Source organism: Hordeum vulgare, chromosome 3H (assembly GCF_904849725.1).
Source record: "Hordeum vulgare subsp. vulgare chromosome 3H, MorexV3_pseudomolecules_assembly, whole genome shotgun sequence".
In the NCBI taxonomy this organism is placed as follows: domain Eukaryota; kingdom Viridiplantae; phylum Streptophyta; class Magnoliopsida; order Poales; family Poaceae; genus Hordeum; species Hordeum vulgare.
In genome coordinates, this window is record NC_058520.1 from 410751261 (window position 1) to 410771920 (window position 20660).

Consider the following 20660-nt stretch of genomic DNA (forward strand, 5'->3'; position numbering starts at 1 on the left):
CGGGATCTCTCCGGGGCGTGGACGAGCGAGGCGGGATCTCGGTTGGATTTGGGAGAGGAGAGGTAAGGGCAGATGCAGAGAGCAGTGCGGGTTAGCAATGGCGCACCCCCGAGCGGTGCGCCATTAGATTTTTTTTTGATAGCAATGGCGCATCTCCATGCAGTGCGCCATTAGTAATCTTTTTTTTATATAGCAATGGCGCATCCGAGAGAGGTACGCCATTAGTAATCTTTTTTTGGATAGCAATGGCGCACCCCAGAGAGGTGCACCATTAGTAATATATTTTTTTGGATAGCAATGGCGCTCGGGGGGGGGGGGGGAGGGAGAGGGGGGGTGGTGCGATCGACCGATTACTGGGCATCTACACATTTGGAGAATACTTTAGCATTGCACATCCTACTAGAATGAAAATATCACCTGTTTTGTGTTCCACGTGAAAAGTGATTCCAAATTTGCAGATAGACTGAAGGTCAAGGTCACCTATCAAATTTGTTTTCAGAAATTTGTCAGTGGTGCTACAATAGAAGTACTCCCTCCGTTCGTTTTGAAATAGGGCGGCGTAAAAGCACAAACCTTGTCGTTCCCATTGATCTGTTTGTGGAATCGATTTATCACAACAGCCAAGAATTCACGGACAGAGAACCGGCCAGATCCCCAAAAGCTCACCCCCACCGGCGACGTCGAGCCCCGAACCCTACTACTGGGCTCCTCACAGGATCGCGAAATTCCGGCGTTACTATTGGCGACACCACCTCCGTGAATCGCGTGACAGATTCAGGCGAGCGCTGGCGGTTCAGAGGGCTCAACTGCAGAACACCGCTGTAGAGAGAGGCCAGGAGAGGGGAGGGGCTGACGGCATACGTACGTGGGCTTGGGCCTCGACGAAGGGGACGTGGAAGGCATCGAGCGCGGAGGCGGCGACACAGGCGGCGACGAGGAGGAGCGGTGTCTCCGTGGACGAGGGCGAGGGTAGAGGATAGGTGAGGGTGGGGAGGGGGTGGGCGGCGTCTCCGTGGACGAGGGTGGGGGAGGGGGAGGGCGGTGGCGGCAGCGGCGTCTCCGTGGACGAGGGTGGGGGAGGGGGTGGGCGGCGTCTCCGTGGACGAGGGCGAGGGCACAGGAGAGGCGAGGGCATAGGGGTTAGGAATGGCGCACCCCGAGCAGTGCGCCATTGGAATGTTTTTTGATAGCAGTGGCGCATCCTCATGGAGTGCGTCATTAGTAAATTTTTTTATATAGCAATGGCGCATCCCAGAGAGGTGCACCATTAGTAATTTGTTTTTGGATAGCAATGGCGCTCGGGTGGGAGGGAGGGGGTGGGTGGTGCGCTCGGCCAATTCCGTTCGGGTGAACCGAGCGAGGAGACACGGGAGGGTGCGGGGAGTCGGCGGCGGCGGTGGAGCGGGGGAGGGTGCGGGGGGTCGTCGTCAGCGGCGGTTGAGCGGGGGAGGGTGCGGGGGGTCGGCGGCGGAGGTGGAGCGGGGAAGGGCGCGGGGCGTCGGTGGCGGCGGTGGAGCGGGGGAGGGTGCGGGGGGTCGTCGGTGGCGGTGGAGCGGGGGAGGATGCGGGGGGTCGTCGGGGGCGGTGGAGCTGGCTGGGGAGGGTGCGGGGGGTCGTCGTCGTCGGTGGAGCGGGGGAGGGTGCGGGGGGTCGGCGGCGGCGGTGGAGCGGGGAAGGGTGCGGGGGGTCGTCGGCGGCGGTGGAGCGGGTCGGGGAGGGTGCGGGGGGTCGTCGGCGGCGGTGGAAGTGGGGAGGGTGCGGTGGGTGCTCGGCGGCGGTGGAGCAGGGGAGGGTGCGGGGGGACACTATTGGGACACTATGATGCAAATGAGGTGAGGAGGAGGAGGCACCCGAGACAAGCTTGGAGGAGGAGGTGGAGAGAATGAAAGTGGGGAAAGTGAGTGTGGTAGGTGGCTGTCCAAAATATCTAGCTGGTCCCAGGTTACTAATGGCGCACCACCTACATATGCGCCATTAGTAACCCTGGTTACTAATGGCGCACCTCCTCTGGTGCGCCATTAGTAGTTCTGCAAAAAAAAAATAGTAGTGGCGCACCACCAACACATGCGCCATTAGTAACACAGGTTACTAATGGCGCACTAGCTGTGGTGCACCATTAGTAGTTGCAAAAAAAACCCAATTTTTTTTATAGTAGTGGCGCACTACTAACAAACGCGTCATTAGTAACCCTGGTTACTAATGGCGCACCAGCTGCTGGTGCGCCATTAGTAGTTTTGCAAAAAAAAAAAAAAAAGTAGTGGCGCACCGAGTGTGTGGTGCGCCATTAGTGTCCATCACACTAATGGCACACCTCACATGGTGCGCCACTACTATATAGTAGTGGCGCACTGCTTGTGTGGTGCGCCATTAGTATCTATATCATCTATAGCCCTTTTCCTAGTAGTGTACCGGTAAATGGGTTACACATATATATAGTTAATAGTCTGATTCACTAATTAATCCCTTACCAGTCCCGGGCCTATATGGTACCAGCTACGGATATCCTGAACTGTTAGTGTATATAAGCCATGGGATGAAACTAACCTCGATGGAAAACGACAGTCGTTCCCAAAATTGTCCTGTGTAACTACATCGAGAGGCATGTTAAACACCACAAGCTAAACATCAACCAAATATATCCATGGTAGACAAAATAATCTCCAAATGATAGCTTCATTGTGGAGGTTTAGGCACACTATTTAAGAAAAACAAGAAGTGGAAAGGTGTGTTAACTGCAACAGGTCTAACATTTAACAACAAGCAAATGTAGTCATTCAAACTGGTATTCTACCGGTCTAAGTACACTGGTTAACTACAACATGCTTAACAGTAACCAAATGCAGTCATTCATAGTGGTATTGTTGAAACTGGTATTGATGAAATTGAACTGCACATTTCACACTTGCACATATATAACATCACGTTGTAAATAACAGGAATAAACAAGGTATACTACGAACAACCAAAGATAGCATTTGAACTGGACATATGCTAACTACAAACAACCAAACAACCAAAAAACTTTAGAAGAGGCATATGCTAGCTATAACAGCCTTAACAACAAGCAAATATATTCATTCCTACCAGTATGATTAAAACTGGTATTGATGAAAATGTACTACACAGTAAATAGTTGCACATACAGAGCATCACATTGTGAACAACTGAAATAAAGAAGGCATACTACAAACAACAATAAAGCAATTAAAACTGGACATATTCTCACTACAATACAAAATGGACTCGACAAAACACATCATGGGTTCCCTCCCGTGAAGAGGCAAGGCAAAACAAATCATGGGTTTCCTCACTTGTCGCAGATGGGCTCGTTCTCGTGAGAAGAGCACATACCCTGGGTGCACTCCATGTTGTCGCAGACATGCTCCTTCTCTTTGGAAGAGCAAGGTTGTAGGGTGTCCCCTCTGATGTCGCAAATGGGCTCTTTCTCCTTGGAAGAGCCGGAGAGGGTGCCCTCCTCATTGTCACCGTCAATGAGGTCTGACTTGGCAGCTATGGATCTCAAGCCAGTGTCGCAGAATGTGTCCTTCAAAAATGACAAAAGGGGCTCGATGGCGATGTATGATGGCAAATTCTTGACAGCAAGCCTGAGGAGACCAGCGGTGGGGCCATGTATGAGATCGACGGTGGTTGAACCCAAGGGGTTGGGGTGGGCCACTTAACCTCTGACATAGCCCCGCATCAAACCATCGTTGTCGATGACCTCGATGTCGTAGCTGCTGTCCTCGACGTACAAGCTTACTCTAGCCCGCTGATTGAGAGCCTGCAGCTAGTAATGGTCGTCAGCTTCCTCGGCGGCCACCTCGGCGACATCGGACAAAGAGGTCGCGATACACCTCTTTTCGGCCAGTCGCTCCTCGAGCTCCCCGGGAAGCGTAGCCGGGCTTAGGCTGTGACTCTCTGGAGTGGGGGATGGGGATGGGGATGGGGATCTGCGGGAAAGGGGGAGTTTGGCATGCGTTATCTAAGAAACTTAGGACCGCTAGGGGTATGGAGATCGATGGGTAAGCTGCACGGGCAAACCGGGAGATGTTGACAATGGAGGTCTTGTGGCGGTAGTGGCGGCGGCGACCTTGCTAGGGTTTCTAGCGAGGGAAGGGTTATGGTGGGTGGGTGTGTTTGTGTCAGCGAGTTTTTTTGGGGGCGTGGAGGGGGGTGTTGTGTTTGAGAAAATGACACGACTACTAATTTTTTTACTACACGGGAGTAAAATATCGGGGCTACTGAAAATTTGGATGATGCATCTGTCGGGACCCCGATCCTAAGCCATAGGAATCCACCTTGTAACACATCGCATCCCTTTGTGGTCTCACGCACGGTTAACTCCATGGCTGCAGCCTTACCTTAGCCGGGACCGTTTGCGTCTTTTGACTCACGTATGCGATAGTGTCGCTAGCAATCCAATGTCAAAGAACCCGGATCGACATGTCTAGTCATAAACCAAAGTGGCAGTACCGCACAAGGACAGGCATACATGACCCAACAGAGCAGGTGTCGGTCATCAGCGAATGTAGACGAGTCGTAGCAAGCTACAAGGACTCCATTACATCGCGTGACATTTCCCCAAAGGGGACAAACACAACAGCTAAGAAGGACACATGCCGGTCAACCAATGTGTCCGGAGCAGTAGCGAACTACCAAGGCTCGTTGGATCACAAAGGGGCATTTCCTTGTAAGGAGTGCTACTAAAGTTCACGACTAGGTAATCGAACCCCATACATATCAAGTACGACACACGTACGCATGGCATACCGATATGTATAGATACATCGATGGCATCACAACATAACCATAAACATACAACCTTTATTTAAGAGGCTCGGAAGAGCCACACACATAATATTACACATCAAGGGTCTCACGACCCATAATAGCAGTCATTCAGTTACAAGCCAGCGGAAGAGTTATAAACTGTCTGAGTACAGACAGGGCAACTAGAAGGCACATGGCCTGACTATACTACAGATCCAACGTAGGGCCAGATCGTAGCTGGGACACCAGCTACTCGTCGTCGTCGATGTCTACGAAGAACCCTCCATTAGGGTCATTAGCAACCTCTGCAACATTTATTAAGCAAACATGAGTACGGAGGTACTCAGCAAGACTTTAGGATAACTAACTACTCATGCAAGGTATCAAAAGGTATTGTGGGGTTTCATGCGGGAAAGCCAGCATTTGACTCGTGGCTAGACAACTTGCATTTTAAAATAATTTTGACAACTAGATTTCTCGCACACGAGTCCACTAACACCACAGCAATACACTATCGTGGAATCATTCCGTCTCCGTACGGAAATGCCGTCCACGACACTCACGCTTATCTTGGCAATTTTATGAGTAGCCATTGAAGTTATCTATGAACAACATATGTCTCCAAGTAGTCCATATCCGCGGACACGGCTATTCGAATAGATCATAACCCTGTAGGGGTGTACTTCGTCACACACGCTCTCACCACTTATCGCCATGTGCACGTCATGCACCTCGGCAACCTTCAAGCGGAAGCCCAGCGATGGAGTCGGCCACGACCGTTAACCACACTAGTACCTAGTCCAGGTTTATCGCCTATCTGAGAGTAACCCGTATGGAAGTCCGGCCGAGGTTTCCGCCACGGCCTCAAACGATGTGCGCAGGGTTCCCAAGCCCACCATCCGGGTGCCACTTGGTACACGGTGCCACTGCCTACCGCATCACGGTCCACCTCTCAGGTGAGCACCATGCACGGCCTCCAGCATTACTATAAACACCAGAAACTACTTGCAACTCCTGGACCGAGTACTAAGCGATTAATAGGCCGAGCGGGGTCATATTTCAGGGCCCAGCATGTGGTAGTATCTAGTCTTGGATTACATACACGGAACTCAGTTCCTAAGGACGGTTCCAATGAAACAACCCGCCATGTACTCCTACACAGCCTTTCACCGGTACCTTTACCAAATCAAGTTCAACACACAACCTTTTCTCACCGAACACATTCTCACAATTCTGTTCATCTCCCAGATGACAGACCATACACAACTCTAAGCATAGCATGCATAGCAGGATAAGGCACATCATAGCTCAAGCAACTATCAGGTATGCTAGGTTGCAAGGTTCGGCTATTTACTGTGACAAGGTTAGGTCATGCAAAGGAAGTGGGTTCAACTATCGTGGCAAAAGCAGTTGAAGCATTTGATCTTAATGCAATAAATAGGTGCAGGAGCAAGAACATGGGATTTATCGGGATGATCAAAAGGGTTGCTTGCCTTGTTGCTCAGAGGAGGAACGATATCCTTCAGACGGATATTCGGTGGGATCCGGGGGTGCGGAGCCTACCGAAATGAATGGCAACATTCAATAACAATCATATGCAATCAAAATGATGCATGAGCATGGCATGAGAATGCAAGGTGATAGGTTATTACAATCAACATGTATTAGGTTTAGAGTTGATTTGAATCACATTCGAATATCAATTCAAACGGGGTATTCTCGGATACCGTTTTAATTGATCCGACCTGATGCTCAGATCGACTTGATGTTAGCATGCATGAAATGTCATGTTATGGTACTGATTTGTAATTAGGACAGTGTGTGATCATGGCATTCATAATGAAATTTGAATATTTTCCAAATTCCATTTATAAAGTAATTATAAGAATTGAATTATTCCTTATTATACATGTTAGGGTTCTGTAACTTTTTCAAACATGGTTGAAAGTAGCATAATCAGAATCCTTGAATTTTTCTGATACTTTTTCATATATAAATTATTTTCATTGGAGTTACAAATTAATTTCTATGATTTTTACAAGTTTTAGCAATTTCCTGGAATTATTTCTATACTGGAAATTCTCTTTATTGCATCAGACTGACGTCAGCAGGTCCATCTGGCCGTTGAAAGTCAAACCTGACCAGTGGGACCCACTGGTCAGTCTCTCTGGTCAATTTTAGATTAAGTTTAAACTTAATTAACTGATTAACCTTGCTGGACCCACATGTCAGTGACTGATTAACTTATTTGATTTATTTTTATTAGTTTTAAACTTGCCAGAGGCTGGCCCCACCAGTCAGTGACTCAGGCCAGCCGAGATCCACCGGCGGCGAGGTCGTCCTCGCCGGCGGGGAGCCTCCGGCGACCACCAGCACAGCGGAGGGGCTCGGAAACGGCGCACAGGGGGCCAAATGCTGCGCGGAGAGCACCAGAAGAACGACACATCTCCCGCAGCTCCATTTCTGCACTTAGCCGGGGCTGATCTGGCCGGAGATGACGCCGGCGACGAGCTTGGCGGCGGCCAAGGCTCGGGCGTCATCGGGGTCTTTGATTCAGAGGGAGCCACGCTCGGTTCTTAGCTCCTACAGCATCTACGCGTCGACCTGAAGCTGCTGGTGCCCTCGGAAGGACGAGCTGATCATCGGAGGGCTACCGGCGACGAGCGGCAGCGGCGGTCCTCGTCGGGCTCCGGTGAAACTAGAGCTAGAGGAGGGGATCGACGGGGAAAACTTAGGGGAAATGACCGCATGCTCACGGGGAGTGCAGAGCAGGGCTTAGACGGCTCGGAGAAGGCCTGGGGGCGACGAATCGACGGGAGAGGTCCGGCGGCCGGAGGCGGAAGACGATGGCGCCGCGGGCGTTGCAGGGCTCGGGGTGGCTTCGGCTTCTGCAGGGAGGACCAGACCGACGAGGCGGAGCTAACGGCGTGCTCTGAGAGGGGATCCTATGGCTAGGGGCACGGGCAGCTCGAGCTTTGCTCGGCTCCAATGGCGGCAGCAGGAAGGAGGAAGAGATCCGGGAGGAGGGAGAGAGCTGACGCTGGGAATGGATAGAGGAGGCCTCGGGGAGCTTATCCCCGGCCTTGCCAGCGCGAGGCGGCGACCAGGCAGGCGCACAGGTGCGTGGCCGCGCCGGGGATCGCGGCGGCCACCTCCTGCTGCCTGCTGGCGGGAGGAAGACGACAGGGCTTAGATGGGCTGGGCGAGGCTATAGGCGACATGTAACTCTTTTCCCTTTTTTTCAGTTTTTGTTTCTGTTTTAATTTCTGACATTGATTTGCTATTTATTTCAGCTCCAGAAAAGGTTGTAAAAACTATTTTGAACACACCTGAATATTTGTTATAATATTCTCAACCATTTCCGAAGTTTTCAACATTTTTGAAAATTTATAGTTTCTGATTTCAAATTTAAAGTTTGAAACCAGTGGCTTTTTGCATTAATTTAAAATGCTTAAAGTGTCAAGAAAATAGTTTCCTCCAATGCTCATTTACTTTTATGATTTATCAGAAAGTTTGAACATTTCTTGAGGCCATTTTGGGTTCATTGATTTCAACTAGTTTGAGATTTTCTTTATTTAAAGTAGTGGCTAGGGTTTTGAGTTTTTCCTTTGCCACTTTCTTGTTCTTGTTGAAAATTCTTAGATGCAAATGCAAAGAAGACATGAGCACAAGACTAACTTGTTTAAGGTGTCATGGATGTGACAACTCACCCCCACTCAAAAGAATCTCGTCCCGAGATTTAGAAGTCGTCGGGAATAACGCAGGATACTCAAGTCGGAGACGATCCTCTCTTTCCCAAGTTGCTTCCTTTTCGGAATGATTTGACCATTGAACTTTAAGAAACTTGAGGTTTCGACGTCGAGTGGTACGCTCAGTTTGATCAAGAATATGCACGGGGTATTCTCGGTATGAAAGGTTATCTTGGAGATCAAGCGTTTCGTGGTCCACTTCACGGATAGGATCCGAAAAGCAACGCCTGAGTTGCGAGACGTGGAAAACATCATGAACCTTGGAAAGATGTGGAGGAAGTTCCAACTGGTAGGCAACTTCTCCTCGTTTGGCAAGAATGCGAAAAGGACCAATGTAACGAGGAGCCAATTTGCCCTTGATACCGAATCGATGGGTACCCTTCAAAGGTGTAACCCGAAGGTAAGACTTCTCGTCAACTTCAAAGGTCACAGCCTTATGATGACGATCATATTGGCTCTTTTGACGAGACTGGGCTGTTTTCAACTTTTCACGAATAATGCGAACCTGCTCTTCTGCATCCTGGATCATATCCGGGCCAAAGAGTTGCCTCTCTCCGGTTTCTGACCAATTAAGAGGTGTTCGACATCTTCGTCCATAGAGAACTTCAAAAGGGGCTTTGCCCAAGCTTGATTGGTAACTATTGTAATAAGCGAATTCGGCGAATGGGAGACACTTCTCCCAATTCATACCGAACGAAATAACACAAGCTCGGAGCATATCTTCTAGGATTTGATTCACTCTTTCTACTTGACCACTTGATTGAGGATGGAAAGCAGTGCTAAAAGATAAGTGAGTCCCCATGGCATTCTGAAAACTTTCCCAGAAGCGAGAAGTAAAGATACTTCCACGGTCCGAGTTAATCTCCAGGGGAACACCATGAAGAGACACTATTCGAGAGATATATAACTCTGCTAGCTGGCTAGCTGTTATACTCTCACGAACGGGAAGAAAATGAGCCACTTTGGAAAGATGGTCAATGACCACAAAGATAGCATTATTTCCTTTCTTGGTCTTGGGAAATCCGGTAATGAAATCCATGCTAACTTTATCCCATTTCCATTCAGGAATAGCTAGAGGCTGAAGGGTGCCAGCAGGCCTTTGATGTTCTGCCTGAACTCGACGACAGACGTCGCAGTTAGCAACGAACTCAGCAATTTCTCTCTTCATCCTAGTCCACCAGAACCTCTGGCGTAGGTCCTGATACATCTTGGTACTACCGGGATGAATGGTGAGAGGAGAATCATGAGCCTCCTTAAGGATTAACTGCCTTAGATGTGGGTTCTTAGGAACCACTAAATGATTCTGGAAGAACACAACACCTTGATCGTTCATGGAAAATTCTTTAGCGTTGCCGCTAAAAATATTCTCCTTGATCCATGATATACCCTTGTCACGCTTTTGGCCAGCTATAATTTGATCCTTAAGAGTAGGCTTCGCCACGAGGGTAGAAAGGAATCCTTGAGGAACAATATGAAGATTCAACTTCCGAAAGTCCTCATGGAGATGTGGTTGACCTTGTTGTAGCATCAAATTGTTATAATAAGATTTATGGCTTAGCGCATCGGCCATAACATTGGCCTTCCCCGGGGTGTAAGTTATCCCTAAGTCGTAATCCGAGAGCAACTCAACCCATCGTCTTTGCCTGAGATTCAAATCCGGCTGGGTGAAAATATATTTTAGACTTTGGTGATCAGTGAATATTTCGCAACGATTACCCAGAAGGTAATGTCGCCAGGTTTTTAGTGCATGGACCACAGCTGCAAGCTCAAGGTCATGTGTGGGATAATTATCCTCATGTGGACGCAACTATCGAGATGCGTATGCGATCACATGACGATCTTGCATGAGAATGCAACCTAATCCTTGTCGCGAGGCGTCGCAATAGATAACAAAGTCCTTAGAAAAATCTGGTGGTAGCAACACAGGTGCGGAAGTCAGGCGTCTTTTCAGTTCCTGAAAACTATGCTCACACTGTGGTGTCCACTCGAACTTTTTATCTTTCTTGAGGATTTCAGTTAGAGGCTTTGCAACCTTGGAGAAATTCTCGACAAAGCGGCGACAATAGCTCGCTAGACCAAGAAAACTCCTAACTTGCTTACCCGATTCAGGTTGAGTCCAATCAAGGACAGCTTGAACTCTCTCGGGATTGACAGCAATACCCTTACCAGAGATTACGTGGCCTAGATAGGTCACTTCTGGTAACCAGAATTCACATTTTGAAAATTTGGCATAAAGGCGATGCTCTCGAAGTTTCATCAATACCAGCCTTAGATGCTCGGCATGTTCTTGTTCATTCTTCGAGTAGATGAGAATATCATCGAGGTATACTACGACGAATTTATCCAAATACTCCATGAAGATTGAATTCATCAGTCGAGAGAAGGTGGCTGGGGCATTGGTTAAACCGAAGGACATAACGGTGTACTCATATTGTCCATAACGAGTAACAAAAGCCGTTTTTGGAATGTCCCGTTCTTAATCTTGATTTGATGGTATCCCAACCTCAAATCCATTTTGGAGAAGACTGAGGATCCAGCGAGCTGATCGTACAGATCGTTGATCCTGGGGAGCGGATACTTGTTCTTAATGGTGACCAGATTAACTGGTCGGTAATCTACAACCATCCGATCCGTTCCGTCTTTCTTCTTGACGAAGAGGACGGGGCAAGACCAAGGAGAAGAGCTAGGACGAATGAAACCCTTGTTCAAGGCCTCATCTAATTGCTTTTTTAAGTTCGGCTAGCTCCAGGGGTGCCATCTTATAAGGTCTTCTGGCTATTGGGACAGTTCCCGGAACAAGATCTATCACAAACTCCACATCTCTGTCAGGTGGAATTCCTGGCAGTTCCTCTGGAAAAACATCCGGGAAGTCACGGACTACCGGAATGTCTTCGAGTTCCGGAAGAGGGTTGGCATTTAAGGAATAGAACTGGCATTTGGCAACTCGAGTAGAGACATTTACTATCTCACCCGAGGGATGGGTAAGCTGGACATTTCTAGAATGAGTATCAATCTTGGCATAGTGAGCTGACATCCAATCCATGCCCAAGATGATATTAATATCCGAAGATTTCAATGCTATCAATGAGGCTAGAAAAACTAGCCTATCTACTAGAATTTCATTGTCATAGGTTATCCTAGAGGTTTGCCATTTACTACCAGGGGTTTGGACAACCAATGGGATTGGCATATCACAAAAAGACATGTTATGCAACTGTGCATAACTTTCTGAAATGAAGGAATGAGAAGACCCAGTGTCAAAGAGAAGGACGCTGGGTGATGATTAACAAGAAGCGTACCCAGCATGATGTCGGGATCCTCTGCAGCTTCTTCTGCTGACACATAGTTCACACGGCCACGTGCACGAGTTGGCTTCACATAGTAAGCTTTGCCCGACTTGGCCTGCCCGACGGACTTTCCGGGTTGCTTGGCACCCACATTCTGAGGACACTCACGACAATAGTGCCCTGGTTCTCCACACTTGTAGCATATCACCTGGTTGGCACGAGGTGCAGCATTGCTAGCTGGACCACCATAAGCTTTTGCTGGAGGGTTGGCCTGATTCGTCTGAGGTGCCACGTAGGATGGCCTCGGAGTGTATCTTGGCGGCAGAGAACTGTTTGGAACCCACAGCCTGCGTTTTGGAAACGCGGAACTAGAAGATGAGCCAAAGTCACGGGAGTGCTTCCTTGTGGCCTCGAAGTCAGTATGACCAGTCTCCGCACTGATCGCCTTGTTGACCAAGGCTTGAAAGCTTGCACACTCATGGAGGCGCAGGTCACGACGGAGCTCAGGGCTCAGACCCTTATGGAATCTTGCTTGCTTCTTGGCGTCGGTAGACACCTCCTCTGTTGCATAGCGGGCGAGATTACCGAACTCGCGGCTATAGGCATGCACAGACAACTTGCCCTGAGTGAAGGCACAGAACTCCTCTCTCTTTCTGTCCATCAGGCCCTCTGGAATATGGTGCAGACGAAAAGCTGTACTGAAGTCTGCCTATGTGGCCACTGGTTCAGCGGGGCGCATAGCTTCAAAATTCTCTCACCACAGATTGGCGGGTCCTTCCAGGAAATACGCCGTGAAGGTCACCTTGTCGGCATCAGACACATTCGCAGAGCGAATCTTGCGTGAGATGCTGCACAGCCAGTCATCAGCGTCGAGGGGATCGACGGAATGATGAAACTTTGGAGGATTCAGCTTCACAAAGTCATTGAGGGACACTACGACATTCCTAGGCCGTCGAGCCGTATTCTGCTCAATACGCTCTAGTAGTCGATTGGTCTCCCTTTTGTTTCTTTCTGCCTCAAGCATCACTTCCACCAGAGAAGGCGGGTGAGGCAGGTCTTCGTGCGATGCTTGACTACCCTCACCTTGCTCATGAGCAGGGGCACGGTTCAACCTGGTGAACACCATCTTGACAAACAAACTCACAGCTTAGACCAAAATCATATCAATACTAGATATGGATTAAGAATGTACTGGACGCACGAAATGCGGAAATGAATATCCGAACAACATGGTAACAAGCAACTGCTATATATACACCATGGTTCATACACACCCTTACATAGTTCAGTACAACCTTAACCGAAGAGCAAACTACTGAAAGTATGAAACTACTCATCAGAGGCTTACAAGCTTCCTATACATTATTTATCTAGGCCTCCGGAATTCATTTCACATTACATGCATACTTCACAAGTCATGCAGGACTGTGAACGTACGGCTACTACCATACTATCCTTCCGCTCACGGCGCAGGCATCCGCATAAAACACCTCATAGAGATTGCCTCCATGACCTGGAAGCTCAACCTGCGGATCAGGAAACACTCTAGCCTGAGATCCGTGGGATCGATAAGGACATGGATGTGGCCTTGGTCCCCTGACTGGTGGTAAGAGGGGTCCCCGAAGAGGTGTGACTCCTCCTATGGCTGGCCAGTCAACGTGGGCCCGAAGATGGGTCCTAACAGGGTTCAGCATCTCCATCTCTCCATACCCTGTCTGGACTACCGGTGCCAGCTGCGTCAAAGCCGTCCACAGACGGGCACGGGTAGCATAAAGCTCCATACGGAGAGCACGAGCATCCCTGTCTCTGTTCTCTAGCATCTCAACAGTGGACTGCAGTAGTGGATCCTCCATAGAAGAATCAAAATAGACTCCACTGAGGTATCCCTCTTCACCAGGCTGAGAGGCCGGAACATAGCAGAACTCTAAATTCTGCAGCAGTGCATGTCTCGCTCTCATAATGGTCAGCATTGAGTAGGCAACATCCTGTACTGCCATGTCAACAGTGACCCCCAACCCATATGACCAATGGATTGGCTTCTCCGCTCCAGGGTAGTCTGGAAATACCCTAACAGTGCAGATGTACTGGCTCTGGTTGAAGTCTCGGTACTGTTCCTCCATTGTGTACTCGGGGTACCAGCTGTAACCGCACACCGACATCACCCTGACCAGCATGGCCGTATGACCCGGCACATCAATGCACCTGGTCAGACGTATCACCTGACGAGAAGGACGGCCAGGAATCTGTAAATAGAGAGTAATGCAAAAGCATTAGAGCTCTGAATGCAAAATTGGGCAGCATAACGGCTGTAAATGCTCAAAAACAATTTTTGAGACAACCCAAAATGGAATAGCGTAACCACTCAACTATCAAGTTCAACTCTCTGATCATCAAACTTACTTCCTTTTTCCTAGGAATAGAAGAAACCCAATGTCTCTTGACCCGTAGTCCTATAATCTACCGATCAGAAACACGAGCCTAGAAGAAGATGAGTAACCTAGTCCTTAATTCCCGCAGAAAAGATGAGGATGACCAGAATAGAAATAACTTGAGAAGAGAACAAGAGTCTTACGTTCCCTTCCACAAACAATTCCCTTATATATAACTAAAGCAATTCTAGACTCAACTTCGACCAGTTTGGCTTAGTAATCCTACAGTCAGTCAGGCTCTGATACCAACGCTGTCGGGACCCCGATCCTAAGCCATAGGAATCCAGCCTGTAACACGTCGCATCCCTTTGTGGTCTCACACACGGTTAACTCCACGGCTGCAACCTTACCTTAGCCGGGACCGTTTGCGTCTTTTGACTCACGTATGCGATAGTGTCGCTAGCAATCCAATGTCAAAGAACCCGGATCAACATGTCTAGTCATAAACCAAAGTGGCAGTACCGCACAAGGACAGGCATACATGACCCAACAGAGCAGGTGTCGGTCATCAGCGAATGTAGACGAGTCGTAGCAAGCTACAAGGACTCCATTACATCGCGTGACATTTCCCCAAAGGGGACAAACACAGCAGCTAAGAAGGACACATGCCGGTCAACCAATGTGTCCGGAGCAGTAGCGAACTACCAAGGCTCGTTGGATCACAAAGGGGCATTTCCTTGTAAGGAGTGCTACTAAAGTTCACGACTAGGTAATCGAACCCTATACATATCAAGTACGACACACGTACGCATGGCATACCGATATGTATAGATACATCGATGGCATCACAACATAACCATAAACATACAACCTTTATTTAAGAGGCTCGGAAGAGCCACACACATAATATTACACATCAAGGGTCTCACGACCCATAATAGCAGTCATTCAGTTACAAGCCAGCGGAAGAGTTATAAACTGTCTGAGTACAGACAGGGCAACTAGAAGGCACATGGCCTGACTATACTACAGATCCAACGTAGGGCCAGATCATAGCTGGGACACCAGCTACTCGTCGTCGTCGATGTCTACGAAGAACCCTCCATTAGGGTCATTAGCAACCTCTGCAACATTTATTAAGCAAACATGAGTACGGAGGTACTCAGCAAGACTTTAGGATAACTAACTACTCATGCAAGGTATCAAAAGGTATTGTGGGGTTTCATGCGGGAAAGCCAGCATTTGACTCGTGGCTAGACAACTTGCATTTTAAAATAATTTTGACAACTTGATTTCTCGCACACGAGTCCACTAACACCACGGCAATACACTATCGTGGAATCATTCCGTCTCCGTACGGAAATGCCGTCCACGACACTCACGCTTATCTTGGCAATTTTATGAGTAGCCATTGAAGTTATCTATGAACAACATATGTCTCCAAGTAGTCCATATCCGCGGACGCGGCTATTCGAATAGATCATAACCCTGCAGGGGTGTACTTCGTCACACACGCTCTCGCCACTTATCGCCATGTGCACGTCATGCACCTCGGCAACCTTCAAGCGGAAGCCCAGCGAGGGAGTCGGCCACGACCGTTAACCACACTAGTACCTAGTCCAGGTTTATCGCCTATCTGAGAGTAACCCGTACGGAAGTCCGGCCGAGGTTTCCGCCATGGCCTCAAACGATGTGCGCAGGGTTCCCAAGCCCACCATCCGGGTGCCACTTGGTACACCGTGCCACTGCCTACCGCATCACGGTCCACCTCTCAGGTGAGCACCATGCACGGCCTCCAGCATTACTATAAACACCAGAAACTACTTGCAACTCCTGGACCGAGTACTAAGCGATTAATAGGCCGAGCGGGGTCATATTTCAGGGCCCAGCATGTGGTAGTATCTAGTCTTGGATTACATACACGGAACTCAGTTCCTAAGGACGGTTCCAATGAAACAACCCGCCATGTACTCCTACACAGCCTTTCACCGGTACCTTTACCAAATCAAGTTCAACACACAACCTTTGCTCACCGAACACATTCTCACAATTCTGTTCATCTCCCAGATGACAGACCATACACAACTCTAAGCATAGCATGCATAGCAGGATAAGGCACATCATAGCTCAAACAACTATCAGGTATGCTAGGTTGCAAGGTTCGGCTATTTACTGTGACAAGGTTAGGTCATGCAAAGGAAGTGGGTTCAACTATCGTGGCAAAAGCAGTTGAAGCATTTGATCTTAATGCAATAAATAGGTGCAAGAGCAAGAACATGGGATTTATCGGGATGATCAAAAGGGTTGCTTGCCTTGTTTCTCAGAGGAGGAACGATATCCTTCAGACGGATATTCGGTGGGATCCGAGGGTGCGGAGCCTACCGAAATGAATGGCAACATTCAATAACAATCATATGCAATCAAAATGATGCATGAGCATGGCATGAGAATGCAAGGTGATAGGTTATTACAATCAACATGTATTAGGTTTAGAGTTGATTTGAATCACATTCGAATATCAATTCAAACGGGGTATTCTCGGATACCGTTTTAATTAATTCGACGTGATGCTCAGATCAACTTGATGTTAGCATGCATGAAATGTCATGTTATGGTACTGATTTGTAATTAGGACAGTGTGTGATCATGGCATTCATAATGAAATTTGAATATTTTCCAAATTCCATTTATAAAGTAATTATAAGAATTGAATTATTCCTTATTATACATGTTAGGGTTCTGTAACTTTTTCAAACATGGTTGAAAATAGCATAATCAGAATCCTTGAATTTTTCTGATACTTTTTCATATATAAATTATTTTCATTGGAGTTACAGATTAATTTCTATGATTTTTACAAGTTTTAGCAATTTCCTGGAATTATTTCTATACTGGAAATTCTCTTTATTGCATCAGACTAACGTCAGCAGGTCCATCTGGCCGTTGAAAGTCAAACCTGACCAGTGGGACCCACTGGTCAGTCTCTCTGGTCAATTTTAGATTAAGTTTAAACTTAATTAACTGATTAACCTTGCTGGACCCACATGTCAGTGACCGATTAACTTATTTGATTTATTTTTATTAGTTTTAAACTTGCCAGAGGCTGGCCCCACCAGTCAGTGACTCAGGCCAGCCGAGCTCCACCGGCGGCGAGGTCGTCCTCGCCGGCGGGGAGCCTCCGGCGACCACCAGCACGGCGGAGGGGCTCGGAAACGGCGCACAGGGGGCCAAATGCTGCGCGGAGAGCACCAGAAGAACGACACATCTCCCGCAGCTCCATTTCTGCACTTAGCCGGGGCTGATCTGGCCGGAGATGACGCCGGCGACGAGCTTGGCGGCGGCCAAGGCTCGGGCGTCATCGGGGTCTTTGATTCAGAGGGAGCCACGCTCGGTTCTTATCTCCTACAGCATCTATGCGTCGACCTGAAGCTGCTGGTGCCCTCGGAAGGACGAGCTGATCATCGGAGGGCTACCGGCGACGAGCGGCAGCGGCGGTCCTCGTCGGGCTCCGGTGAAACTAGAGCTAGAGGAGGGGATCGACGGGGAAAACTTAGGGGAAATGACCGCATGCTCACGGGGAGTGCAGAGCAGGGCTTAGACGGCTCGGAGAAGGCCTGGGGGCGACGAATCGACGGGAGAGGTCCGGCGGCCGGAGGCGGAAGACGATGGCGCCGCGGGCGTTGCAGGGCTCGGGGTGGCTTCGGCTTCTGCAGGGAGGACCAGACCGATGAGGCGGAGCTAACGGCGTGCTCTGAGAGGGGATCCTATGGCTAGGGGCACGGGCAGCTCGAGCTTTGCTCGGCTCCAATGGCGGCAGCAGGAAGGAGGAAGAGATCCGGGAGGAGGGAGAGAGCTGACGCTGGGAATGGATAGAGGAGGCCTCGGGGAGCTTATCCCCGGCCTTGCCAGCGCGAGGCGGCGACCAGGCAGGCGCACAGGTGCGTGGCCGCGCCGGGTATCGCGGCGGCCACCTCCTGCTGCCTGCTGGCGGGAGGAAGACGACAGGGCTTAGATGGGCTGGGCCAGGCTATAGGCGACAGGTAACTCTTTTCCCTTTTTTTTAGTTTTTGTTTCTGTTTTAATTTCTGACATTGATTTGCTATTTATTTCAGCTCCAAAAAAGGTTGTAAAAACTATTTTAAACACACCTGAATATTTGTTATAATATTCTCAACCATTTCCAAAGTTTTCAACATTTTTGAAAATTTATAGTTTCTGATTTCAAATTTAAAGTTTGAAACCAGTGGCTTTTTGCATTAATTTAAAATGCTTAAAGTGTCAAGAAAATAGTTTCCTCCAATGCTCATTTACTTTTATGATTTATCAGAAAGTTTGAACATTTCTTGAGGCCATTTTGGGTTCATTGATTTCAACTAGTTTGAGATTTTCTTTATTTAAAGTAGTGGCTAGGGTTTTGAGTTTTTCCTTTGCCACTTTCTTGTTCTTGTTGAAAATTCTTAGATGCAAATGCAAAGAAGACATGAGCACAAGACTAATTTGCTTAAGGTGTCAGGGATGTGACAGCATCGCACATGGTCCTGGAAAACAACCATGTGTTACCAAACAGAAAAATCCTCAAGCAGGGCATGTATTTTCGAGGGATGCAGGCGGGGGAGGGAACAACAAACATCACACACGATCAAAAAATAATAACCATGTGTTATCAAATAGAAAAACCCTGCATGCGGGTAGATATTTTTGAAATTGCGAGGGAAGCCTTGTGGAGCCAAATGTACTGTGCTGATGTGAGTGACAGGGGCACGGGCATGGAACACGGGTAGACTATGTGTGTTGCGTCACCCGACTTGTCTAATGTTTATAAATTTGGTTAAAATAATGTGGGAAAGGGTCAGAACACAAACAAACTTGCATGTGGACCAAAAATATGTATGAAAAGGGTGGTTCGATGTTCAAATACCAAATGCACAACTTTGATGTGGCATGTGTCTCACGAAGCGCACGGTATCGCTTGTCCCCCCTCGGGTCGGCAGGAGGTGAATCCTAGCTATGAATGCATGCCCCAAATAACTAGGTCTAACATATCACCCTACCGTAACACTAAACCTATGGGAGTCCATCATGGTCAAAACCCGCCCCCTTTCGCTTCCAATGAAAGTGGACCGTGTGCAGGTCCACAAATGTGTGCTTCTGGCGCGAGATGGGGTGATCACGTGTATGAAAAGGGTGGTTTGATGTTCAAATACAAAAATATAACTTTGATGTGGCACACCAGTTGTGTCTCACAAAGAGCAAGGTATTGCTTGTCCCCCCTTCCTATCGGTAGGAGGTGAATCCTAGCTATGAGCGCATGCCCCCAAATAGCTAGGTCTAACATATATAACACCCTACCATAACACTAAACCTATGGGAGTCCATCATGGTCAAAACCTGCCCCCCTTCCGCTTCCAGTGAAAGGTGAACCATGTGCGGGCCCACAAATGTGTGCTTGTGGCGCAAGATGGGGTGAGACCACATACGAACCACCTCGGCTCGCCCAGATATATGTATGAAAAGGGTGGTGTGATATTTAAATACCCAATTCCCAACTTTGATATGACACATGTGCCTCGCAAATTAACCATACATCCCGACCCCACAGAGGTTCACCTAGCAAATTGCAAAGTAGCCCTCCTCTCACAGACACACAAACACACACACACACACACACACACACACACACACACACACACACACACACACACACACACACACACACACTTTGAGTCGACGGGAGAGGGCATCTCACCAAGATGTATCGTAAAACGGACCAAGATCGAAGAATCCACCTTGGTCGTACAACGTCTCTCTTGTTGTTGATCAAAGTGATGGATGTCCACGTGACCCCAGAGATGAGCTAGCTCGCCAATAATCATGCAAGTAGTTCGCAAAGACAACCACTACTGCGTGCATGTGACCCAAACATATGTACGGAGTGTTGATGTTTGAATATACCCAAATGCACAGCTTTGATGTGGCACCGTGCTTTTGAACCAGAAACCACACAGAGCGAGGGTTAGACGAAGCGTTAACATTATATATATACACGTATGTGTATATATATATATTTTTTTGTGTGTATGTATATTTGTACACTTCGAGCCAGTGACTTAGATTCATGCATGCGTATCTATGTATGCGCTCAAACTTAGGTCTGGAATCTCACCATGATAATACGATAACACGAACCAAAGAAGAAGAATCCACCATGGTAACCTATCTCGTTGTTTGTCAAAAAGTGATCATGGATGTTCACGCTGGCCGATAAGTATATATGCTTGCCGCCAATAACCACATGAGGGAGAGTACCTTTCGAAGACAACCACTGCATGCACGTGTCCCAAACACACACAGAAACACAGACATACACACACATATATCTCTCTCTCTGTGTGTGTGTGCATGATTGAATACCTGCACACCATTGATGTGGCAAGTGCATCGAAAATTGTACAGTCCCCACACAGAGCGAGATCGGTTCATGACGT